Below are 27,041 nucleotides of genomic sequence, written 5' to 3'. Positions count from 1 at the left end.
AAGCCCCATCGATGACATGCTCTTCGCGCTGACAATAAGCTCTAGCTGAGGCGCCTCATGCAGACATGAAGTGAGGGAGGATAAATTCTTCACCAGGAAAAACTTGGTCCTGTATCTGACCCATACTCCACTGCAGTCAGCCTGAACTTATGACTTTAACTTGGTCCAGCGCAACCAGATAAACGCAAATGGTGCTTTGTGCTTTTTGGTGCTATATACCTGAAACTTTAAAAATGTATCGCCCTGGTTCAACTTACTGGATTTTTATCATTTTGGTGTCATTTTATGTTTTTAAACTTTGCCCTGTTTTCCTAATTTGTTTGGGATTTCTACTATGTTATGTTTAACTTTATTACAGTTTGCATGCCACATAAATACTATACACAGGGCCTGTAATGTGAGCCTGACTTTTTTTGCGCCCCGCTACTAGTGGGTTAAGCATGAGCTTATTTAGTGACTTTTGTGATTCACCCTGACAAGAACTTTGTTTATTTTTCATGAGTGGGGCTCTTATTCCTCTGAAATAATATCCAATTTCTTTCAGCTCAACACTGGGATACAATGCTGGATGCACTCAAATCACATAGCAAGAACGATGCACACCCACCATGAATCACCCTTAATTAAGGTTAGGTTGGATTTAAATGTTGAACTCAGTACAAATATGATTCTGTTTAGAATGCATGCCATAGCCAGTTCTTCATCAGATAAGGGGCTGAAATGTTGCTGTCATTTATTCCACTAAACATCAACCGGGAGATAAGATTTGTAATGCTTATGTAGTGTGGTGAAGTTAGCGGAACGAGATGCGGACACTAGCATGAATATTGGTGAAACTGCAGGGCTAAGGGGGGGTAGTAGTTTAGCTTATTACACTTACACTTTGCGAATTAAAAAAAAAACACATAAACACACTAAAGTGTAAGTTTACCTGTGAATCAGCGCCTGTGTGTGCATATATTGTAGTGTCAATAAACTTCTATAAATAAAATCTGATTTATTTTAGTAAAAATGACAATATTGGTACCCTAGATGTGATGGATGATAATGATTACTTTTTTTAAATGCCACTATGAATTTAAACCACTTTTAATATTTGCAGTTGCAAGCTGCTGTAAAGATTTACAAATGAAGATGTTCGATACAGAAATGCATTGGATGTGAATACATTGAATACTGAAATCGTTGCAAATATGAGGGCTAACCGCAGTGCCGTAAGCGTCGAACGAGGCAATAGAAGTGCTGTCGGTGAAACAAGTGTTTACACAATTAACTTTAATAGTGAAACCACAACCAGAAATGTGAACGTTCCAATGCCCTTGTGCACAAACTCCATTAAAAGCACACTGCTTTCTAACACAGACACTTATAATCCTCATTTTACTGTACGCACACTGCCTGTTTGTAAATAGTAAACAATTGCTAGCCTTCAGTAAACACACCTTTGTCAGTTTCTTCTTTTCTAGTTCTTCCATTGAAGCACTCCATATGTCCCGCAGAGTGCATCCTGAGTCAATATAGACATATTAATGTAATTGTCTATAAATATCAAGATCATGAGATGTTAGAGTTACCATTCAATGTGCTCCACAGTGCATGTTCCATTGTTCAATGAATTTCAAACTCTATTGTGAGGCTACAGCAGGCTTGCTTAGTGACCACCATTTCTAATGCACCCGCTCAACAAAGTTTTTGATTTTCAATAACTAACTTCCAAAGTTTGAAAAACAAAAATTAAATGTGAGTTTTCTCACAGCCTGTGGGGACCTTTGTTTTGATTTCCACTTCAGTATCACGAGGATTTCTAGATTGGTCCCAAAGTGAAAAAAGGTGCACCAGAACGTTTGCTTTAAATATGCTGGATTGCCTAAGGTACTTAGGGCCATATTTATACTTTTTGACGCAAAACTGCGCTAACGCAGTTTTGCGTCAAAAAAATTAGCGCCGGCTAACGCCATTCTGAAGCGCCATGCGGGCGCCGTATTTAATCAATGACGTTAGCCGGCGTTAGCCGGCGGCGCTGCCTGGTGTGCGTGGAAAAAAACGACGTACACCAGGCAGCCCCGGCGTAGGGGGATATGGAGCTTGTTCGTCAAAAAATGGGGCAAGTCAGGCTGAGGAAAATTTTTCGCCTCAACCCGATTTGCGCCATTTTTTTCGACTCCCAACCCCCATAGAAATGACTCCTGTCTTAGCAAAGACAGGAGTCATGCTCCCTTGCCCAATGGCCATGCCCAGGGGACTTATGTCCCCTGGGCATGGTCATTGGCATAGTGGCATGTAGGGAGGCACAAATCAGGCCCCCCTATGCCACAAAAAAATAAAAAAAAAATACTTACCTGAACTTACCTTAATGTCCCTGGGATGGGTCCCTCCAGCCTTGAGTGTCCTCCTGGGGTGGGCAAGGGTGACAGGGGGTGTCCCTGGGGGCATGGGAGGGCACCTCTTGGCTCCTTCCGAGCCCACAGGTCCCTTAACGCCTGCCTTTTCCAGGCACTAAAAAACGGCGCAAAAGCGGCCGTACGTAATTTTTTTTGACCCGCCCACTCCCGGGCGTGAATTTTGCCCGGGAGTGTAAATACGGCGCACATGCCTCGGAGTCAATTTTTTAGACGGGAACGCCTACCTTGCATCTCATTAACGCAAAGTAAGTGTCCACGCTAAAAAATGACGCAAACTCCATGGACTTTGGCGCTAGACGCGTCTAACGCCAAAGTATAAATATGGAGTTAGTTTTGCGTCGGAATTGCGTCAAAAAAACCGACGCAATTCCGGCGCGAACAGAGTATAAATATGCCCCTTAATTCATGCCCTGATGTCTGTGGATTCATCAGTATATGGCTTCTACAAGCCAAGCCAGCAGATGCATCACCTCCGGTGGAAAAATGATTGTTCACCTGATTCTAACTAGAGCAGGCAAACTGAGAGTTTGGAGGTCAGGGCATTCCACCATGGTTTTGTCTGAGTACCCTGTCTGCCAAACTATAAATAAGCCCCAATGTACGTTGTGGTCCAGTTAATACGGCCTCAGACTCGTGGTCTGGTGGCTAGGATTTCAAGTTCTGCTGTTGTTCTAGTGCTGTTTGTAACAAGGTGCTTCTAAGTTCTTTCGAACATGTTAAACTTCAAAGCCTTCATATTGCAACAATATGTCCACATATTGTTAATGGGAGAACATCATAATTAAAAAGAAACATATTGGTTATTTGATTGGGAAATATTTGTTTCCATTCTCTCAGGAAATATGTATTGAAATATAATAACTCGAATAAGGAAACATATATCTATCTATCTTACATATCGATGTATATTTCTCTCCTCGTTTTCTTATGTCTAAAGTTCCATTTCACAATGCATTTAAGTGTCAGCTTGCAGTCACATATGAAGAAACAATGAATTTCATTTTGGAATTATATGGCTTTGCTAGGTACTTAGCCAGTTTAAAAGAAAGGTATTTGCGGCTTAGTAGTTAGGGCCATATTTATACTTTTTGATGCAAAACTGCGCTAACGCAGTTTTGCGTCAAAAAAATTAGCGCTGGCTAACGCCATTCTGAAGCACCATGCGGGCGCCGTATTTATTCAATGACGTTAGCCGGCGTTAGCCGCCGGCGCTGTCTGGTGTGCGTTAAAAAAAATGACGTACACCAGGCAGCGCCGGCGTAGGGGAAAATGGAGCTTGGGCGCCAAAAAATGGGGCAACTCAGGCTGAGGCAAAATTTTCGCCTCAACCCGATTTGCGCCATTTTTTTTTTACTCCCAACCCCCATTGACATGACTCCTGTCTTAGCAAAGACAGGAGTCATGCCCCCTTGCCCAATGGCCATGCCCAGGGGACTTCTGTCCCCTGGGCATGGTCATTGGGCATAGTGGCATGTAGGGGGGCACAAATCAGGCCCCCCTATGCCACAAAAAAAGAAAAAAGAAAAACTTACCTGAACTTACCTTAATGTCCCTGGGGTGGGTCCCTCCATCCTTGGGTGTCCTCCTGGGGTGGGCAAGGGTGACAGGGGGTGTCCCTGGGGGCACAGGAGGGCACCTCTGGGCTCCTTCCGAGCCCACAGGTCCCTTAACGCCTGCCCTGACCAGGCTCTAAAAAACGGCGCAAAAGCGCCTGTACGTCATTTTTTTTGACCCACCCACTCCCGGGCGTCATTTTTGCCCGGGAGTATAAATACAACGCACATGCCTTGGAGTCAGTTTTTTAGACGGGAACGCCTACCTTGCATATCATTAACGCAAGGTAGGTGTCCACGCCAAAAAATGACGCAAACTCCAAGATTTTTGGCGCTAGACGGGTCTAATGCCAAAGTATAAATATGGAGTTAGTTTTGCGTCGGAATTGCGTAAAAAAAAACGACGCAATTCCAGCGCAAACAGAGTATAAATATGCCCCTAAGTGTCTTTGTCTTTTAACCACTAGGTGAAGTTTTCACACTTCACTGCTACTAGTGTTCAGTTGGTGCCTAAAGATTAGTTCAATCAGAAAGAGTTTTCAAAGACTTCTCTAATAAATGAAATGGTTATAGTTTTCATGTTTTAACAATATGTCCACGTCTATTGTTAATGGGAGAAGAGTATGATTTTTTGGGGGATTTGGTCGGGAGGAAACGATACCCACTTTTTCTTTGGCTTAGCAGGCAATAAGGGTTAGAAGAGGAGGTGGTGCCTGCTAAGTTGGTAAAACTTCAGTGTGTGAGACAAAACTCACTTGAGGATTGTGCTGGCTCCTATATCTTTAATCTCTCAAGATAGGATGGGCGGATTGCACCAGTAGCATTTTAATTTCTCTTGCGTTGGATGGATGTATGTTGAAGTTGTTTTCACTGTGTCACAAGAACAGTTCTATCTGAATCTGGTTCCACGCCGTTGGGCACAGAGAGCTGTGCTGGGCTCCCTGTAGTCCCAAGAGAACAGCACACCACTCATGCATGACTGTAATGGTTCATATCTGATTCTGAGTTTTAATACCAGGGGCCTAAACACTTAAGATAAACAGATAGGGCGCTGTCAGCCCTAAGGGACTCTGCGTGTGAAGTCTGCCTATTACAAGATTCATTAGAAAAGATTAGAGATGCCCGTGCTCTCCATGTTTTCCAAGACAGTTCCTGTACTCGGGTCTTTCGAAAAAAGGAGGGGTAGCAATCATCTTGTCGAATGCCAGCAGGCAGCTGGCACTGCACCTCATCATGGAAGGGTAGCTCTCCACACTGGCTTCCGTTTACGTGTTAAATGAGGGGCAGGATACATTTTTATGGGGCAACATACCTAAAATCCTCCTTTCAGCTGATCCTGGTGGGAATAGAGTTTAACATATCTGTGACTGCTTACTAGATAGAATGGGTCTGAGGGTGAGGATGGGATACTCAGATTAAAGGAGGAGGGTATGAGAGATACATAACCATCACTCCATCTACAAGGTAAAGATTATACGTACTTCTCAAGGTTCCATTTCACACATATATCAGGATATCTCACTTTCTAGGCATCCCCCACAGAAGGCCACTAAAGTCACTCAAGCAGATTTAGGTCTCTCAACAATTTTTGCCCACGCCTCCATTCAGATGTCCCTAAATATCCCAGACACGTGAGTCAGCACCAATATGTGGGATTATTGTGACAACTTGCTTAGCCATGCTTCAACTAAGACAGCCATCCCACAGACAATTTCCCAATATTTCTCAGATAACAATTGCTAAGACATCAGAGTTAGCACACTGTGGCATGTCATGAAGTTGGTAGTTAGAGGAACATTTATTGTTTGTGGCCCAAAATAACAAACAGAGACAGAAGAAGCATTCTGAGGCCAGGTCAGAGGATTAGCAATCAGGAACTAGACAACTGGTGCACATAAACCTTGGCACTTATGAATTTATCCCCTTGGGTGCCATGGATGTAACAGTTACATCCTTGGCAGCACCGCTCGGGTGCCGAGAACGTAACCATTACGTCCTTCACCCAGCAGTCAGGGGAAGCACTAGCACTCCCCTCGAGGGCTTCCCAACCCCCTCCCATGCACAGGGATGGAAGGAGAATCGCTTCCCCTTCCACCCCTGTCCCCTCACCCACCAGTGACGTCTGATGACGTGAGTGCATGATCGCGCACTGACCTCATCAGAGGTCGCCCCCATCGCTTTGGAAGCTCAGCTTCTAGAACGATCAGAAGAGAAATAAAAGCATTTCTCTTCTGATGGGGTGTTGGAGGCAGGCAGAGAGACATAAAAGGAAAGGAAAGGCTTTTACTTTCCTTTCTTTTCTTTCTGAGCATTTCTGCAGCCCAACTGTAAAGCGATCGGGCTGCAGAAATGCCCACTAGGCACCAGGGAGACTTTTTTGTTTATAAACAATGAAGGGGAGTGAACCCTTGGACAAAGGTCACTTTACTGGGGGGCATTCTTTTATTAGGCCTTTTCCGCCCCCAGGATGGGGGGGAGAAGCCACTAGACACCAGGGATCATTTTATTTTATTTTTTACATGTGAGGAGCGACCCCATAGGCAATGGTCGCTCCCCTGGGAGGCAAATAGTTTTTATGACATTTCTGTCCCCTTGGGGGAAGATCGGCCTATTTTTATTAGGCCAACCTGCCCCCAAAGAGGGCAGAAACTACTAGACACCATAAATTTGTTGTTGTGACAATTTAATGAAAGGGTAGCGAACCCTTAGGCAAGGGTCACTCTCCTGGGGGGGCAAATTTATTTTAGGCCATTTCTGCCCCCCTTGGGGGCAGATCGACCTATTTTAATTAGGCCGATCATCCCCCAAGGGGGGCAGAAACCACTAGAACCAGGGATTTTTATTTTTTATTTTTTTCCAGATGGGCAGCAACCACTTAGGCAAGGGTCACTCCCATGGGGGGCAACTTTATTTTAGGCCATTTCTGCCCACCTTGGGGGCAGATCAGCCTATTTTTCTTAGGCCAATCTTCCCCCAAGGGGGGGCAGAAACCCCTAGATACAAGGGATTTTTTTTGTGTGCCAATTTCACGCAAGGGGAGTGACCCCTTCGGCAAGGGTTGCTCTCCTGAGGGGCACATTTATTTTAGGCCATTTGTGCCCCCCTTTGGGAACAGATCAGCCTATTTTAATTAGGCCGTTCTGCCCCCAAGCGGCGCAGAAACCACTAGGCACCAGGGATTTTTAATTTTTTTAATTTTTTACAGATGAGGAGAGTCCCCTTAAGCAAGGGTCGCTCCCCTGGGGGCAAATTTAATTTAGGTCATTTGTGCCCCCCCTTGGGAGCATATCAGCCTATTTCTATTAGGACAATCTGCCCCCCAAGAGGGGCAGAAACCACTTTGGCACCAGAGATTGTGATGTGTGTGTGTGTTTGTTTGGGGAGGCAGACCCTTGGGCAAGGTTCACTCCCCATGGGGGAACATTACGTTTGGCTATTTCTGCCTCTCTTGGGGGCAGATTGACCTACTTTCATAAGGCTTATCTGCCCCAAGGGGGCCAGAAAGCTCACCAGATACCAGGGAACATTTTTTTTAAAACAAGAGGGTGGGTGCATGGTCATACCCCTACCCCAAATAAATGGGGACAATGTTGTTCTGCCCACCAGTGGGCAGATGGGGCAATTATCCCCGATCCACTCCCCGGGGGGAGCAGAAAGCCTACTAGATGCCAGGGAATGAAAAGAAAATAGTGGGGTGGTGGCTACCAACCAGTGTGGGCATGGTTATACCACCACCTCCACTAAAGGGGGTGTTAGTCTTTAGCTATCCCCTCACACACTAAAAGATCTTATCCCAACAGCAAGCAAGAGGACATTTGGTTATTTTGGGTTTTGGTTTTACATTTGGTCATGAGAGCATGTCTAACTCTCAAAATCGTACCACTTGGAATGGTGAGGGCTGCACTTTTTAGACTTTTGGACGCTGCCTTCTAGAAAAATCTATGAGACCAAGACACATCTGAAAACTAAACATCTGAGTGAGTCCAGGGTTGTGTGCTTCACTTGCACCCCACATCATTTTCTTACCCACAATGCCCTGCGAACCTCCAACTGTGCTTGAAATCACAACTTTTTCCCATATTTTTGTCATTGAACCTTCCAGAATCTGCAGCAATCCACAAAATTCCTACCACCAAGCATTGTCGCATCTATACCGATAAAAATTCTGCCCCACTTGTTAGCCTAAAAATGTCCTTTTTCAAACAGCCCTTTTGGACCTGCTATGGTTCCCCCTCAATTTCAGCATGTGTTTGGCTCTTCCCTGTCACAGGCACTTGGCCCACCTACACAAGTGAGGTGTTGTTTTTATCGGGAGACTGAGGGGAACATTTGTGCTGGTGCAGTGATCACACACAGAAATGTGGGGAAAATATGATTTTTTTAGCTAAATTTGAGGTTTGCTGAGGATTCTGGGTTAGAAAATACTAAGGGAATCCATGCAAGTCACACCTCCCTGGACTCCCTCAGGTGTCTAGTTTTCAGAAATGTCTGGGTTTGGTAGGTTTCCCTAGATGGCTGCTGAGCCCAGGACCAAAAACGCAGGTGCCCCGGCAAAAACAGGTAGTTTTGTAATTGATAATTTTGATGTGTCTGCATAGTATTTTGGGGCATTTCCTGTCATGTGCACTAGGCCTATCCACACAAGTGAGGTACCAATTGTATTGGGAGATGTGGGGGAATGCTGGGTAGAAGGAAGTTAGTGGCTCCCCTCAGATTCTAGAACTTTGCAGCACCGAAATGTGAGGATTTATTTTTTTGCCATATTTTGAGGTTTGCCTAGGATCCTGGGTAACAGAACCTGGTGACAGCACCCCCATTGACCTCAGCCTGGGTTCCCCAAGGTGTCTAGATTTCAGAAATGTCCAGGTTTTCTAGGTTTTCCCAGGTGCCAGATGAGCTGGAGGCCAAAATTCACAGTGGGCACTTTGCAAAAAACAGGTCAGTTTTCTTTGGGAAAATGTGATGTGTCCATGTTGTGTTTTGGGGCAATTCCTGTCGCGGGTACTATGCCTACCCCCACAAGTGAGGTACCATTTTTATTGGGAGACTTGGGGAAATGTTGGGTGGATGGAAAGTTGTGGCTCCTCTCAGATTCCAGAACTTTCTATCGCTGTAATATGAGGAAAAAGTATTTTTTTGGCCAAATTGTGAGGTTTGCAAATGATTCTGGGTAGCAGAACCTGGTGAGAGCACCATAAGTTACTCCATCCTGGGTTCCCCTATGTGTCTTGTTAAAAAAAATGGAGAGGTTTGGCAGGTTTTCTTACGTGACGGCTGAGCTAGTGACCAAAATCCACACATAGGCACTTTCCAAAAACACATATAAAAATTTGATGTCTCAATGGTGCATTTTGGGGTGTTTCCTGTCGTGGGCACTAGGCCTACCAACACAAGTTAGGTACCATTTCTATGAGGAGACTTGGGCAAATGCTGAGTGGAAGGACATTTGTGGCTCCTCTCAGATTCCAGAACTTTCTATCACTGAAATGTGAGGAAAAAGTGTTCTTGCTAAATTGTGAGGTTTACAAAGGACTCTGGGTAACATACCCTGTGAGAGCCCCACAAGTCAATCCACTCTAAATTCCCCCACATGTCTTGTTTTCAGAAATGTATAGGTTTGCTATGTTTCCCTAGGTGCCGGATGAGCTAGAGACCAAAATCCACAGCTAAGCACTTTGCAAAAAGCAGGTCAGGTTTCTTTGGGAAAATTTGATGTGTTCATGTTGTATTTTGAGGCATTTCCTTTTGCAGACACTAGGCCTGCCCACACAAGTGAGATATCATTTTTATTGGGAGACTTGGGGGAACGCTGGGTGGAAGGAAATGTGTGGCTCCTCTCAGATTCCAGAACTTTCTATCACCGAAATATAAGGAAAAAGTATTTTTTTGCCAAATTTTGAGGTTTGCCCCATCCTGAGTTCCCCTAGGTGTCTAGTTTTCAAAAATGGACAGGCTTGGTAGGTTTTCTTACGTGCCGGCTGAGCTAGTGGCCAAAATCCACAGATAGGCACTTTCCAAAAACACATCAGTTGTCAATATAAAAATCTGATGTGTCCATGTTGCATTTTGGGGCGTTTCCTGTCGCGGGCACTAGGCCTACCAACATAAGCGTGGTGCTATTTTTATTGGGGGACTTTTGGAACTGCTGGGTGGAAGGAAATATGGGTCTCCTCTCAGATTGTAGAACTTTCTATCTCTGAAATGCGAGGAAAAGGTATTTTTTTTGCAAATTTTGCGGTTTGCAAAGGATTCTGGTGAGAGTCCCACAAGTCACCCCAATCCTGGATTCCCCTAGGTGTCTAGCTTTCAAAAATGCACAGCTTTGGTAGGTTTCTCTAGGTGCCGGCTGAGCTAGAGTCCACAACCACAGCAAGGCACTTTCCAAAAAACACATCAGATTTCAATGTAAAAATTTGATGTGTCCATGTTCCGTTTCTTGTCACGGGCATTAGGCCTACCCTCACAAGTGAGTTACCATTTTTATCTGGAGACTTGGGGGAACACAGAATAGGAGAACAAGTGTTATTGCCTCTTGTCTTTCTCTACATTGTTTCTTCCAAATGTAAGACAGTGTGTGGTAAAAAGACGTCTATTTGAGAAATGCCCTGTAATTCATCTGCTAGTATGGGGACCCCAGAATTCAGTGATGTGCAAATAAGCACTGCCTCTCAACACCTTATCTTGTGCCCAATTTGGAAATACAAAGGTTTCCTTGATACCTATTTTTCACTCTATATTTCACCAAATGAACTGTTAAATACCCGGTATACAATGAAAACCCATTGCAAGGTGCAGCTCCCTTATTGGCTCTGGGTACCTAGGATTCTTGATGAACCTACAAGCCCTGTATAGCCCCACGACCAGAAGAGATCAGCAGATGTAACGGCCATAGCTGGAAAAATCTATAGAAGAAAACGTGGACAGAAATGGCTCTTTATTTCACCTTAATTGCAATATTTTTTTTACTTTATCTGTTACGTTTTGTAGGAAAACCTTGAAAGATCTATACAAATGACCCCTTACTGAATTCAGAATGTCATCTACTTTTTAGAAATGTTTAGCTGTCTAGGATCCAGCATTGGCTTCACACCCATTTCAGTCACTAACTGGAAGGAGGCTGAAAGCAGGACAAATAGTAAAAATGGGGTATGTCCCAGGAAAATGCCACAACTGTGTTGAAAAATTTGGTTTTCTGATTCACATCTGCTTGTTCCTGAAGGCTGGGAAGATGGTGATTTTAGCACCACAAACTCTTTGTTGATGCCATTTTCAGGGACAAACACACACGCTTTCTTCTGTAGCCCTTTTTTACCTTTTTGTTTTAAAAAATGAACTTTTCACTGTATTTTGGCTAATATCTTGGTCTCCTCCAAGGGAACCCACAAACTCCGGGTAGCTCTTGAATCCCTAGCATGTTGGGAAAAGAGAACACAAATTTGGTGTGGGTAGCTTATGTGGACAAAAAGGTATGAGGGCCTAAGCTCAAACTGCCCCAAATAGCCAAAAAAAGGATCGGCACCTGAGGGGAAAAAGCCTTGCAGAGAAGGGGTTAAATGAAGCCAGGGCCCAGCTTACACTTCTGGGTGTGAAGAGGGCCAATATGCCTTTCTCCACACCCAGCATAAATACTATAGAGGAAGCAATTAGGCTGGTAGATTGCTGGCTTGTAGACAGAGTGTGCAAGAAACACTGGTCCCACTGTTGAAAACCATACAATTAATACAAATAAGCCAAATGGTTATTTTGATCATCAGTTATAATGCATCATATAAAAATAATTTTCATAAACAAACTTACTTTCCCACAGCGCAGTGGATGTGCAGAGAGATATGTGCTCGGTGCTCTCATCAAAGTGATACACACATGTAAACAAATTCTGTGATCAAAGTTGTGTATCTTAAAAACAAGACCAACATGGCCCATTTATTGATAATATAATCTATCTAGGATCCATAGTGGTAGTCAATGAGTTGCTGACCAGACTCATCAACTCCTTTGCCAACATCCGGAATCCGAGCACTTCCATGCAGGAGGTCACCATTGGGGTAATCTCAAAGTCAGGCTAAGGCCTTCTGTTCTGCAGTACGTAGAGGCCCAGGTCAAACTGTTCATGAGTATACTGGCTCTCAGACTAAATCCACATATGCTCTCCCTTATTGATCATGATCTTACAGGTTTCATACAGGACAAGAACAGTTCTGACAACACTAATGCCCTTATTTATACCTTGTTTGTGCTGCATTAGCGTCATTTTGTTTAATGCAAATGCGGCGCAAACTTAACTCCATGTTTATATTTTGATGTTAGACAGGTCTAATGTCAAAATTTGGGAGTTTGCACCATTTTTTAGATGACTGAACCTACCTTGCATCAATGAGATGCAAAGTAGGTGTTCCCATCTAAAAAATGGTGCTACCCCCATAGCCCCATATTTATCCCCCTGTGTTAAAATGACGCATGGTTGGGAGGAGGGGCTAAATAATGGTGTAAAGCTTGCTATGCACTAATATTTAATGCCTGGGTCACACCATGCATTCTGGGACCTGTGGGCCCATTTCCATGGCTAAACACAATGGAATGTGTCCACAGGTGCCCTCCTCAAGCCCCACCAACACCCCCACCCACACCAGAGGGACACCAGAGGATGGGGGACCCCATCCCAGGTAAGTAGGGTAAGTATAGGTAATTATTTTTTCTTTTTAAATTACACTGCCATCGGGGGCCTGCATGGCACAGGGTGCACTGGTCACCTGTGCTGGCAAATGGGGTGGTGGGCATGACTACTGTCTTTTCTAAGACAGGAGTCATGTGGAATGGATGGCTTTGTGTCAGAAAATGACGCTAGGCTGGTTAGGGGCATTTTTTTGCCTCTAACCAGCCTAACGTCATTTTTAGGTGCAAAACCCCCTTCTCCCATACAGCCACTCCCAACCGGCTAACGTCATTTTCTTTTTACGCTAGCCAACCCTTTGCACCAGCTTGTGCCATTCCATAAATATGGCGCCCAGATGGCGCTCAGGAATGGCGCAAGCTGGTGCTAAACGTTCTGATGCAAAACTGTGTTATTGCAGTTTTTCATGAAAAAGTATAAATATGCCCCTAAATGCCTTCTACACATGATAGATAACATCATGAGCCAAGAAAATGGCTCTAATCATGTCTGCTGATGAGAAGGCATTCAACAGAGTGAACTGGCCATCATTTTAACAAGAAACATTGAACCAGTTTGGATTTGGCCCCAAATTCAGAACTTGGGTGTTTTGACCCTTAAGGTTAGACCCTTAAGGTTAGAGTGAGTTCCTTATTGTCCTTCCAAATTTAGAGAGGTACAAGGCAGGATTGCCCCATCTTGATTATTTGCCCTGTATACAGAATCCCTGGCACAACAGGTTCAGACTAACTCACATATTACTGGTAATTCAATAGACCAGGTCAATACATAAAATCAACTTGCTTGTATGAGGATGCCACTAACCTGATTTAAATGAACCCTACATGATCAGTCTTGGCAGTAGCGGATTTATTTGGGGCAATTTCAGGCTTACAAATAAACATTCAAAAGACGCTATTTCTAAATATCAGCCATCCCCTGCTTAAGAAAGTGAACTTTGCCACTGTTCCCTCTTCTATGGGCAACAGGCTATGTCCACTATCTCGGCCTTAAAATTATGGCTTCCTTGGGCAAAACAGTGCAGATTAATTATAGAAATATCCTTCAGATGGTCCAGATGGTTACCCAAAGCTGGTGGTCACGAGGTCTGTTGTAGATGGGTAGACCTGCAAAACTAAGGATGACCACACTCTCCAGAATTCTTTTGCTTATGCAGCCATTCCGACTTTAGCCTCTCCCAAGGATGCTGTTAAAACTACAAAATTTACTGAGTCCTTCTTGTGGGGAGGAAATAAACCAAGGATGGCAAGGTGCGTGACATATAGGCACCCAAAGACAGCGGTCTTTGTGAGGGAGGAGGTTGGGGTCCCGAATCTCAGCTACTATTACTTTGAGCCTGAACTGTGATACATCTTGGAATCGAAGCTTACTGAACTAAATAAATACTCTGTGTTGTGTTTTGTTTCACTGGTTAAACAATAGCGGGTATCCACATTTGGAAAGTCCCCTGACTTCTCAAGAAATATAGAACATGGTGTTTGCACTTCTCCTCAGCTGCAAAGCCTACCTTAGGGACTTCTGACAGGGTGGCCAGAAGAAGAATGATGACAAATGATCCCTTCCCCTGTCACTTATTTTTCATTCAGAATTTACCCCTACCCTATCAGCCTTGTTATATGTGAGACTGTAAGAGGATTGGGGACTTTTAATGACCATATAGGGCTCAAATCATTTGAAAATATATAAACGGAATACAGCCTTGAAAAAAGGGAGATCCTGCAATACCTGCAGATCAGGCAGTGGGTCACCCACCAATAAATCCATCCCATTACTAGCAGGACACTGGTGCTCTTTGAAAGATAGATTTTTACTAAGAATGACAACAAGCACATGTTATCAGACATATATACATTTTTGGTGGTCCCAGCCTCAGGCGGGGAAAGGAATCCTAGCCGGAGGCTGTGGGAAGAAGAACTAGATCATTATTTATTTGATGAGGAATGGGGCAACATCCATAGAAGAGCCCTCACAACTGCAACAAGTGCAGTGAGCAGGGAAACACAGGTAAAAAAACAGCACCACTGGCATTACACACCAGTTAGACTTAGTGCCTAGGACGCATTCCAGATCCTGAGAGCATTTTAAGTGATGTGGTAATCCAAGTTCTGCCTCACATCAACTTTGTTAGTGTCCCAAGTTGCTGAGGTTTTGGTACTTGGTATTTTGATACAGAGCTAAAATTCTAAATACTACTCTATCAAGGCTCCCCATACGCATCATTTTTGATTTACCAAATAAACAGACTAACCCTTTATTTTCCTCGGGAGGTGGGTTGGCCTCCCTGGCTCTTTGCGCAGCCAAACAAACCATTTTAGTATTAAGGTGTTCAGACAGCCCACCCCTGAGCATAGATCTTGTCTATGCAGACCCTGGGGATTTATGGGAATGGAAAATATGTCTGCTGCATTGGAACAGAAGGAAGAGGACTTTGTAAATCTTTAGGTACCCTGTAAGGAAATACTGGGTGACATCACAGGCTCCTGGTCCTTGCCTATCAGCAGTAACCCCAGCTGCCCCTCATCTGGCTCACCTCTTTGGTTGGCTTATTCTACCTGTCATAACAGCATAGATGAAGCCCAATCTCTTCCTCCAACATAATCCTTTTGCATCTAATTCGTTTCATGTGAGAGCAGCAGATGCCTTTCTACCTCTCACTATGGCCTTCTGAAATCTCTGTTTCCTATTCACTGCCCCTCTTCCCTTAGTTTAAAGGTAATCAGTGACAATGTTCATTCCTGTGAGAACCCCACTCTTTGATTATTCCTTGCCCACCCATTGAGGGCCCCATTTCAGCCCCGTGCCCCTTATGTGTCCCCTGCAGACCTTATATTCCTTTTCACAGGGAATCTTACATTCCATTTTGTCACTCTTCTGAGTCATCCTGCAACCTCCTGTTGGTGACTCCTTGTATAATGTTAATTGACATGGTAACCTTGTTGCAAAGAAAAGCCAAAACAATTGTTACTCCGATGGCTGGAGTCACACAAACCAAATCCTTTATTCACAATAGCTCCTATTGATATATGCATGCCTGACTAAACTCATTGACAGTCCCCTGGATGCATGTACATCTCTTTGGAGCTCTGTTAAAGAGTACTTTATACCAACCTGGATGAACAAGGACAGCAAATCAGGTTTCCTCTGTGGAAAGATATGATGCTAACTGTGTAAATATGAACTGTCCAGTACCCACTTCAGTAATTCATTGCAATCAACATATGGAACCCAAGCTTTTACATCCATATCCTTTGCTGGAGAAGTCCAGGTTCTTTGTGTTATTCCCTTCCTGTTGGATCACTGTTCTGATTTCCAAATGAACCTTCACAAAGTCATAATTTGGCAACCTTAACTCCTACTTCACAATGAAATATGAAATATATAGTACATACCTGAATAAGAGAAATAGTGAACATTTGGGGAAGGGGAGAGAGAGAAAGAGTGTGTGTGACCTCAGTGCCAGTGTTTTAACCCAATACAAATAACATGTCAAATTAGATACCCCTAATTGGCAAGACCTGACTTACTTATAAGCCCCTAGTATATGGTAATCAGGACATGTAAGGCAGAGCGTTTACTTTGGGGTCCAGCGCTGTTTTCCTCACCCTTCATGTAACAAGATACAAAATGCCCCCAGCCAGCCACTGCAGACTGGAAAGATGGTTCTTTCACTGTCAGTTTGACTTAGCCATTTAAAACAATGGCAAAACCACCCTACCCCTTAACATTATATATAAGTCTCCCCTAAGGAAGGCCTATAGAGTCCTATGGCAGGGAGCTGTATTTTGTTAAGTGAGACATATGTTTTTGATATGCCTCAACAGCAACACTTCCAAATTGTCATTTTCATGTGTGCATTATTAGTAGCCCCACTGGCTAACACAGGGTTACCGGGTGGCATCCCTACCCAGCGAACTTTTGACTGGGACTACCAAACTGGGTCATATGAGGTATCAAATTAACTGTGGCATTAAATGCGAAATTAATGTCACTATAAATGGTTGGCCACTTTTAGAAAGTGACCGCTCTGTGTTGTGCTCATCCAGCAACCTCACAAAGGCACAAACATACATAGACACACATGCAGCTTTCTGACCACCTGGGGAGATGTGTGAATGTCTCCCGGGCCCAGTGACAAAGGCAGTGCCATAGCAGAGAGGTGTCACCTCATCTGCCAGGATGGCCATTTATGGGATTAGAATGGAGGTGTGTTTCAAAGGGGAAGCTGCCTTTGATGGGCCGTCTGGCCCAACACTCCTGGTTACCTTTTGTCCTTATAGACAGCATGAAGAGAGGGCCAGAGGAGAAACTCACCATGGGGATTAAGTCTGGCTCACCATTGGATTCCTGCCCACCCTATATTCTTCAGATGGTTCCTGATTTGGTCATACCAGCTCTGGTGATGATTTTTCAGGAGTTTTTCCCCCTCTTGGAGGGAAGCTACTGTTATTCCTTTGATAAAGAAACCTCACCAAGCTGTCTTTGAGTTGAGCAATCTGCGTCCCATCTCCTTACTGCCCACGCTGGCTAAAATCTTTGAAAAACACAATAATCATGAACTTGTCACTTTTTTTCATTAAGCTGGATGCCTTGATCAGTCGCAACATGGTTTTCGGAGTGCCCATAGCACCGAATCAGCGCTTCTTACGACTTCTGACTCCATCCGTAGGTTGCTAGATGAGTGCCAGGGTGCTGTTTTAGTCCTGTTGGATCTCTCCACAGCTTTTGATACCATCTCCCCGCAGATCATGTTGTTGCGTCTTTACCAAGTAGAGATAAGAGACGATGCTCTTAAGATTTTGGAGTCCTTCCTTGGTAATAGACAGAGCATGGTAAGCTGGGCCGGCTTTAATGCACCGGCCTTTTGTTTGCTATGTGGGGTCCCTCAAGGCTCTGCTCTTAGCCCTTCTCTGTTTAATCTTTATGTTGCCCCGTTGGCCAAACTGATTTGTTCATTTGGCTTTACTCCCACTTCCAATGAGGATGACACTCTGCTTACCATCCCAGTGTCCAGGAACAACTAGTAGGAAGTTGCCGACCAGTTTTGCAACTATATGCGCAAGATTAATCACTGGATGGGCCAGAATTAGCTAAAGCTCAACACCAACAAGACAGAAATTGTGTTGTTCAGATTTAGTAATGAGGTATGGAACCCGCGCTGGTGGCCTTCAGAGTGTGGAAGCTTCCCTCCCCCAGTGTTGCCACTAGAAACATGGGAGTATTCTTTGACAACGCTCTATGCATTAGGCCTCAAGTTAATGTCATAGTTAAATCCAGCTTTTGGGTTCTAAAAACGCTGAGGAAAATTCTGCCATACTTGAAGCAGGATGAGAGAGTTATGATCATTCTGCCTCTTGTTATGTCCAGATTGTACTACTGCAACTCTCTGTTGCTGGTTCTGGATACTATGTCCTTGAGGAAACTTCAGCTGATCCAAAATTATGTGGCTTGTCTTATATTGGATCTCCCTCGCTCGGCTTCGGCCAGCCACAGCCTTAAACATTTGCACTGGCTTCCAGTTGAGAAGCGGATTATCGTTAAAACTTTGTGTTTAACGTTTAAGGCTGTACATGGAGGGGGAGTAGACTAGACTTCGCTGGTACTGCCCAGGGTGCGAACTCAGATCTAAAAATACACATTTGATCCAGGTTTACAGAACACGCAGAGTCAGATGGGGAGGCAGAGCCTTCACTGTAGCAGCAGCTAAGCATTGGAACTCGCTTCCTGAGGATATCAGGAAGGAACAAAACTTCCTGACTTTCAGAGGGCTGGTGAAAACTTGGCTGTTTCCACGTTAATGCTAATGCTGGTTTGCTGCATTTCTCTCTTTCTCATTCTCTAGTGCTTCGATGCTAAGGCTGGAACGCGCTTTATAAATAACCATATTCATACATATACATACCACAAAACTGGTTTTATAGTGGTCGAGTTAGCCCTTGGTAGCCACACCTCTAGGGTAGGCTACCTTGCTCCCCACGACAAAAGAAGGGTTGTGCCATTTTGAAGGGGGGAAGAATGTGGTATTCTGGGATAGCCCCATGCCACACATCACAGGAACTTCACTAGGTAAAAGGGGGCCAAGTAGGCCATTGGCTGGTGACTGCATGGTCCCCTCCGGGCACTTTACTGGGATATATATGATACCCCTGGCACGCTGACCCTCAGTACTCACTGGACTTGGGCATAGGGCTAGAAGAAGACCACTCTGCCTCCATTGGAAGTGCACAAAGAGAGGCTGCAATGTTGGAAAGATTGAATCTGCTTCACTTTAGGCTAGTGGCGTTTTGACCCTGTTCTGCGTGCCTGGCTTGGGGAAAATTTGATTTCCGGCCCCAGTCCAAAGCAGAGACTCTAATGGTCAGTTGGCTAACCTTCTAGAGTGGCTCTAGGGATGCTAACCCAGAAGGAGCCCAGTTTGCATCTCTTGTAGCCACCACCGAAGTCTTGCCACTACTGGACTCCAGGCACACCCAAGGACAATTCAGAGATAGCACTCACGTCTCCTGCTGGATCGGTAAATGTTGGTTGTGACTGGATTCATCACCCAAGAGAGACATCCAGCATCCATCAAATATTTGCATTGTGACTGCTGTGTTGCAAAAGTGGAAGGTCTGCATCGGCAGCCCTTGGAAACCTGCAAAGGGGACCCTGTAGGATCCTGAGATGCATTGACAAAGTCACTACCACTCACTTGCGGACCGAGGACTCTACCAGACTGCACCCCCATGGATGGCACAGCATCTGGAGCCTCCTTGCTCATCTTTGAATCTGCATCCCTCAGCACCATGACCACTCCATTATCTTCTATGGAAGTCATCCTGTAAGGTTTGGATCTTGCTCTAAAAATGCTCGGGTGGCCAGGTAACAGTCCAAAGTATCCTCTCTAGTCCCTTGGACCTCAGTCCTGGTGGACTTGGTCGCCCAACTAATGCCAGAGTTGCCGAACTAACTTTTCCCAGGTTTTTGTTGACCAATGCTTGTTGACAGTTGATGCTAAAGGTATTTATTCTTTTCAAGATATATATTTCTGGAACGCTGAAGTGGATTTTGATTTGTATGCTCTCTAAAGAGTCATAAAAATATAATCTATATTTCTAACCTAGTGCCTTCTTTTCTTTAACATTGTGTGACTTTCTTATTATGTTGTTTGCTGCTATTAAATGCTTTGCACATTGTTCCTTTGCAATGCCTTACTTCTTACAGCCACAGCTACCCAGGGTTGAGCCTAAGGTTAAGTACACATACCTGATTTGACCTAAGATGGTATTTGTGAGTGTACTGTATGGTAGGGCATCCCAGCTATACCATATAGTATACCCCAAATCCTCAGACCCCCCTATTTGTCATTCCTCTTAGGCAAGTTCAGGGAACTCTCATGCCCAAATTACCTCAGAATTTTGCACCTGACTGCTTGGATTGGACACTCCCAGGGGCTGGTGATTAGACAGTGGGCTGAGGGACATGATAATATGAGTATTTGCAGGCCTTTAGGCTCTTTTTTGGGATAACCACCATCTAATGCTCTTCAATGTGTGGTCCATGGTCAGGAATGGAGTTAGGAATGAGAAATCAGGGTAGGGGGTTCCCATCTGTTTCCGTTCAATTCCCCACAGGCCTTTGTTGGTAGTGTATCTGTTTCCCACATTTTCAATACAAATATAAGTGATCTCTTAAATGTATCAGTGAGAAAGTCGTCCTTTTAGTGTGGTCACCTCATTTGTTTCTGATTGGTACTGGTGGTAACTGACTCTGACTGTGTCCTAGGCTCTGCTAGCCAGGCCCTGGGCCAATGCTCTGATCAAAAAGGTACATGACATTTATCTATAGTTACGATTGGTAATGGCAGATCGCTGTATGTCCCAAGTATATAAAAGGGCAAGGGGTATTCAAACCACCTATGAGTCCCTAGAATATAATAGGGTAGGAAGGTTTGGAGGCCCAGCAGATTTCCTGCACGGTAATGTCTGATGCTGTGTTGCCTGCTGTCATTTTTAAAAGCAGCCCCACTTTGCAGACTGTTTTTAAAAAGTAAAATGTATTCAAGCTCGGTTTTGGAATTAACGGTACTTCCAATGTGGTAATCTGCCGTTTTTTTACACATGTCACCCCTAAAGCCTCCCATGGGAGCCCCAGTGGAAGGGTGCCATGTAACTATAAGAAAGGACATTATTAAATATGTTTTATATGCCCTTGTGAGGGAAAAACTGCCCATTTCATTTTTAACATTGTAGATACTTAGCTCCATTGGTTAACACTGTAATATTTTTGTTTAAATGTAAATATTGCTAGAAAGGAGTTAGAAGTATCATGCAAGGACTCAAAACATTAGTAATGGTAAATCCAGCAATTTTCCACTGTTGAATTTATCAAAACTATTGCAGAAAAGAAGTTATAAGAATTTATTTTCTGTGAGCCAAATTTCAGCCTTCTAGCAGCCTGTCCTGATTGGTCAGCCTTAACATGATTAGCCAGACTGCTTTGATGAGGTGTTAAGTAGCCTGCCTAGAGCATAGGTTATCTGGTGGGGAGCTTTGGAGTTGCAGCACACAGGCCAGAAAGGGGGCTGAGTAAACCAAACTTCCTTTGCAATTTGCTTTGCTTCTAAAAAGATTAAGGAGTGTAGTCCCTGAAAAGAACCAGTTAACAGAGCTTCCCTACAAGACTTCCATCAAGAAGTCCCCAACCTGGAGTGTGTCCAATGGACTTTTAAGGATCTGGCCAGGTGAATTGTGGGAATTGTGGTCCAATTTACCAAGAACCATCTCAGAGCTTCTAGGCCCTTGGATTTGTGTTGTATACACTCTGAAACCTCAAACGGAACTTCAGGATGAAGATCCATAAGTTTGGAGAAGTTTGGAAATTTTTGTGAAAAAGCTCCATAAAGGGACTGATCCATTGACAAGATTCAAGCCGCTGCTGATGAACCGTGATCGGGCCTGAATTTCAGGTTCATCCCGCTGAAGATCCAGAGCTTTTTCCCATCGACGTGACTTCCAGGATTTTACCAGGGCCTCGCTGAAAATCAAGCTGACAACATTACATTGGATCCTGGCTTGACGAAGAGCCTTGGCCGATGACAAGAAAAAAACACTCCAGAAAAACAACCAAGTCAGAAGGTAAATCTTTGACCAAGGCCTCCCGCTCAGTGTATTCGAGCAGGCCTAAAATTGTGACTTGGTCCCGGTATAGCGCAGCCCGATATCTATGGTTGGCACTATTGTTTTTTTAGCACTAGAAAGAACATGTTTTATTTATCCTTTAAAAATCCATATCTCTAGTTCCCTGTATTGGATTTTTGTCATTATGGTGTTATTTTAAAGATAAGAATATCTCTTATTTTTTTTAAATTGGTGTGGGATTTTTTTGTGTGTTGTGTCCTATTTACTGTATTGGTATATTTAAATACTTTACAAAACAATATCGTAAGTTAAGCCTGCCTGCTTGCCACCAGCTACCAAGGGTTGAGCCAGGGTCTAATGTATTGAGACCTTGACTGGACCTTATGTTGGGGTGGTGGCCTTATTGCTAGTGGTAGGTGCATACCTATCTCTACTAATAATCCATCCTCCAACAGTATCTTCAGTCACTACTGTCTCATTTTACACTGTATTCTTTCCTAGACTGATGCGGGGGTAGTAACAAGGTTTGAGCAGTCCCAACCAAAACACGTTTGTTTTCAGAACAATCCCCACATAGGACATACATCACAAACATACTTTCTAACCATCAATCTAATGCTTAAGCATCCTATCACACTTTTACACTTAAAAGTATTGCATTGGGGCATCAAGACATGTGGTAGAAGCACAAACATGACCCTGATGCACAATATTAAAAGCTATCCATATAGCCCAAATAACAGACAGACACTCTTCCATTAATAACACTCCTCCTTATTAGCAAGCTACCCATCCACAAAAGCAGTTTGATCCTTTTCATGATTATGTAGCGCTCTATCACTGCAAATGCAATATAATCTAAACCAATTCATTTAGAAATACTCTGTGTACACAGTCATGGGTGAATCCAAAATGCTTTATTCATTTAAAGTAGGTTCACGCAGCATTGGTCAGTGTATTTTGTCTCAGCAAAGTATTTGTCTGTCATTATCTACATTATGAGTAATCTCCGTTGAGTTGAATTACATTTATCAATGACTGTTGGGCTTGATACATTTTCATTAAATTAAAACTGTATTGTGGGTTCACCAGCAGGACAGCACACAACATTTTTGAAATAATGGTGCTGGTCCGAATTTATATGTGCATCTTTTCCGTGAGGTTGAGGCGAAGGAAGTCTGGAATAGGCTGTGTTAAGGTTAAGTTTTTTTATTTTATTTGCTCATAGCACGTTTAAAAAGAACTCGGGTTTTTGATGAAGATAACATAATTAAAGTTACCAAAACAATGAAATAGGTCGGTTATGGTTAGCTATTCAACCAGAACTCATCTCCAGTGCTCTACACAAGACCTCACACATCACAGATGACAGCACAAATTACAGCATCAAATACAGCGCTGGTGACATCACATATTAACCATCGACATGTTTGAGGGCAACGCTTTAGACAACCCAGGAGGTGTAGCTTCATACCACAAAAAAGAAAAGATTGACGCAAAATAAAGTGTCAATAGTCAATCCTATTTCAAACGCATGGTAAGGGGAAAAGTGATGCAGACATACGACCCGATTTTGATCACAGTCAATGGAGTTTGACTCCACGAGGGCTGAATACAGGGGCTGTGCAAAGGTCAAGCTCTGCTCATAACCTATCCTCGCTGACAGTCATGTGCAGAGGCTATGTAGTTACTGGGGTTAGCTACAAAGCGTGCCCCTACACTCAACTCACACTGCACACACTTACACAGTGGGGTGTGTGTAGAGGCTCAATGCAGAGCTAGGATAAAAGTAAAGCCTGGTACTCAACCTCTGCTAAACTCAGCCAAATGCCATGCAAAGTTGGGCCAGCCCATATATGGGGCTAAGCACAGTTGTTCTGCTTGGATGGTTGGGTGCAATACTGGGCTACAGGTCATGCTTGTTGACAAACCCTGCTGCACATGGTCAATGGCGGCTTCCCACTATGTGTGGCTCAAATCTGTACATATTGTGGCATGGCAGCTCATACAATTGGGAATAACATAATATAAAACATGATAGTTAGATGTTATGTATCTTCAAACAAACCCTACAAGTTTGTTAAGGTTAAGGTATTGTTTTTTTGTCCTGTAGATATTAACAATTATTTTTTTTTAAATCAGAAATTGTGTGAAAAAGACACAATAAAAGTGAAATTTGCCAGACAGTTTAGTGAAATTGGAAACTTTTCAGGAACCCAAGTTTCTCACAGATCCATCCAGGCGTGGAAAAGTTAGAGAATGATAAAAAAAAATGTATTTCCATTCCACCTCCCATAGTATGTTTCCCCTAAGGAACAAAAAATGCTGAACAGAAAGCACTACACTGCAAGAAAATACAATTTTGATACAGCATTTCATGGTTTGATTATTTATGTATTAGGTTTTAAGATATTTGCATTACAAACATGTTTTTGTCAGGGTTCAAAATGTTAATCAGTTGTACTTCTTAACTGTTACTTCATGGACCATCTCAGAGTTCAAAGACTCAAATGTAACAATACTAAACAAACCCCATTTGATGATTGAGCATGATTCTCATCATCCAGTCAAGGGTCCAAGGAGACTGGGTCTGGGGACCTGAATGCTCTGATAGCTAAACCACAACAGGAACATTTATTTTGGCCAACACTCACTGTGCTTGGTCTAAAATAGGTTTTGGCCACAAAGTGTGTTAGGACGAGGAATACAACTACTTTGGAGTTTTGATGTAGAACATGTGGGAACGTGGCTTTCTTCTAGCATGGTTACCCCCATTTTTGTCCTGTTTGTCAGTGGTTGTCAGTGTGTTTGTACTGTCTCACTGGGATCCTGCTAGTCAGGACCCCAGTGCTCATAGTGTGTGGCCTATATGTCAGTATGTTTTACTGTTTTGTCAGTATGCTTGACGGTGTCACTGGAGTCCTACAAACCAGAACTCCAGTGCTTATGCTCTCTCTGATTCCAAATTTGTACTTACATATTGGTAACCCAGTATTTCACTGCAAATTGGCATACTGAATCCCCTTATAAGTCCCTAGTATATGGTACCTAGGTACCCAGGGCAATGAGGTTCCAGGAGAACCTTATGGGCTGCAGCATTTCTTTTGCCACCCATAAGGAGCTAATACAAACACTTCTTCAGGAATGCCATTGCAGCCTGAGTGAAATAGTGTTAGCACTATTTCACAGCCATTTTCATTGCACCATGTAACTTACAAGTCATCTATATGTCTAACCTTCAGACCCTAAAGGCTAGGTGCAATGTTACTGTGTGTGAGGGCACCCCTGCACTAGGTCCATACCTAGTTAGCTGACCAATCCCTCTCTGAGGGTTCTTTAGGTCTCTCCTGTGGGTGTTTCCTCAGATTCAGATTGCAAGACTCCAGAAGGGACCCTCTGCATACTTTACTTCATCTTCTACCATTGGATCAACAGCAGAACTGCTCCAGGAACTGTACAACTGCAACAAAGTATCTAAGAAGGCTACTGCAACTCTGTAACTTCAGCTCCTGCCAGCAACTGCAACAGTTTCCAGGTTGTGCACACTCTGAGGACTGCCTCTCTTCATCCTGCACCAGAAGAACCAAAGGAATCTCCTGTGGAGTGACAGATTCACTTCCCTGCTTCAGCAGGCACCTCTCTGCAATGATGATCGGTACTCTGTGTCCCCTCTCCTGACAATGAGCATGCAACTTGGAACACAGATGGTGGACTACGGTGATCCAAACTGTCCAAAGGTCCAGCCGTCCAAATTTGGTGGAGGTAAGAGCTTGCCTGCCTGTGTCAGACAACACCCCTGTTCACCAAGTGTTTTCAAGCTCCTAGGCCTTCTGTGTGCTTCTTCAAGAAATCATTCAAGCACAGTGTAGCCCAGGTCCCCAGCACTCTATCCCGCAATGCTCAGCTCCATGCATTGTTCCCCGGTGGTGTGGGATCCCTTTGTGTAGTGCTGCAATGACCACCATTTGCAACTCCTTTGTCCCCGTGCTCTGGGACTCCTCTGCACACTGCCTGGTCGACTGCGGGATCTCTGAGTTGCTGAGAGCCCCCTCTGTCTTCCCCTCCTGGTTTGAGTCGACCTGGTCTTTCCTGGGCCCAGGCAGCACCATCTTTTGCAAAACGCAAGTTTTGCATTTATCAAGGCTTGTTGGCAGAATCCCGCAATGCAAACCAGACTGCATTCATCCATCCAGTGTGGGACATCTTCTACACCAACCAGGAACCCGCATCTATCTTCTTTGGTGCAATTCTGACTGTATCTTCTCACTGGTGGTTCTCCTTGGTGTCTTGCAGTCTCTTCTGGTTCTTGAACTGCCTTCTACCATGACTTCTAGTGTGTTTTGGGAAACTTGCTGTGTTTTACTCCTGCTTTCCTGGGCTCTGGTGTGGGGTATTTTACTTATCTTTGGTGTTTTCTTACACTCCCAGTGCCCCTCTGCACACTACACTTGCCTGGGTGGGAAACCGACTTTCACATTCCACTATTTTGGTTTATGGTTTGTGTTCCCCCTAGGCCTATTGCAACCTATTGTGATTTTCACTATTTGCACTATTTTCTGACTGTTCACTTACCTATTTTTGGTTACTAGTGTATATATATTGTGTGATTTACTTACCTCCTAAGGGAGTATGGTCTCCAAAATATTTTTGGCCTTGTGTCACTAAAATAAAGTGCCTCTATTTTTGGTAACACTGAGTATTGTATTTCATGTGTGTGAGTACTGTGTGACTACAGAGGTAATGCAAAAGCTTTGCATGTTTCCTAGTTCAGCCTTGGCTGCTCTGCCTACAGCCACCTCTAGACAACCTAGCTTCTAGACACTGATTACATTTCACTAATAAGGGATAACTGGACCTGGTATAAGGTTAAGTACCCTAGGTACCCACTACAAACCAGGCCAGCCTCCTACAGAACATCATAAGAAAGTCAATGAAAACAACTCCCCAAAAAATGTGCAAATAAGCCGGCGAGGTCCTTTAGCTGCACACTGGATTGCATGCACGGCCCTCCACAAGGGACTATAGGACGATTAGCCACTTGAGCAGTTTTTAAAATTTATAAGTACGTGGCTGATTAAACAATGTTCAATTAAGATAGGTTTTAGTAGCTCTCCTTTTCATCTCGACTCTGTGAAACCCCATAGGTCATTGTTTGCTTAGCGAACAGGTAAATTAACAAAACAAAATTTCGGTGAATGTTGGTGTCTGCTGATTTTAACACTGTCTCTTAAACACTAAGGCCTTGATTTATACTTTTTTTGTGCCACATTACTATCATTTACTGACGCAAAAGCAGTGC

General features: G+C 43.8%; 1 protein-coding gene across 1 annotated transcript in view; it reads right to left on the bottom strand.

Moving 5' to 3' along the window:
- LOC138265531 (cysteinyl leukotriene receptor 1-like) overlaps positions 1 to 27,041 on the bottom strand; it is a 106,231-nt gene that overhangs the window by 52,806 nt on the left and 26,384 nt on the right. The window lies entirely within an intron of this gene.

Source organism: Pleurodeles waltl, chromosome 11, assembly GCF_031143425.1.
Source record: "Pleurodeles waltl isolate 20211129_DDA chromosome 11, aPleWal1.hap1.20221129, whole genome shotgun sequence".
NCBI classification, from domain to species: Eukaryota; Metazoa; Chordata; class Amphibia; order Caudata; family Salamandridae; genus Pleurodeles; species Pleurodeles waltl.
Note: the sequence above shows the minus strand (reverse complement) of the source record. Positions and strands in the feature narration are given on the sequence as shown.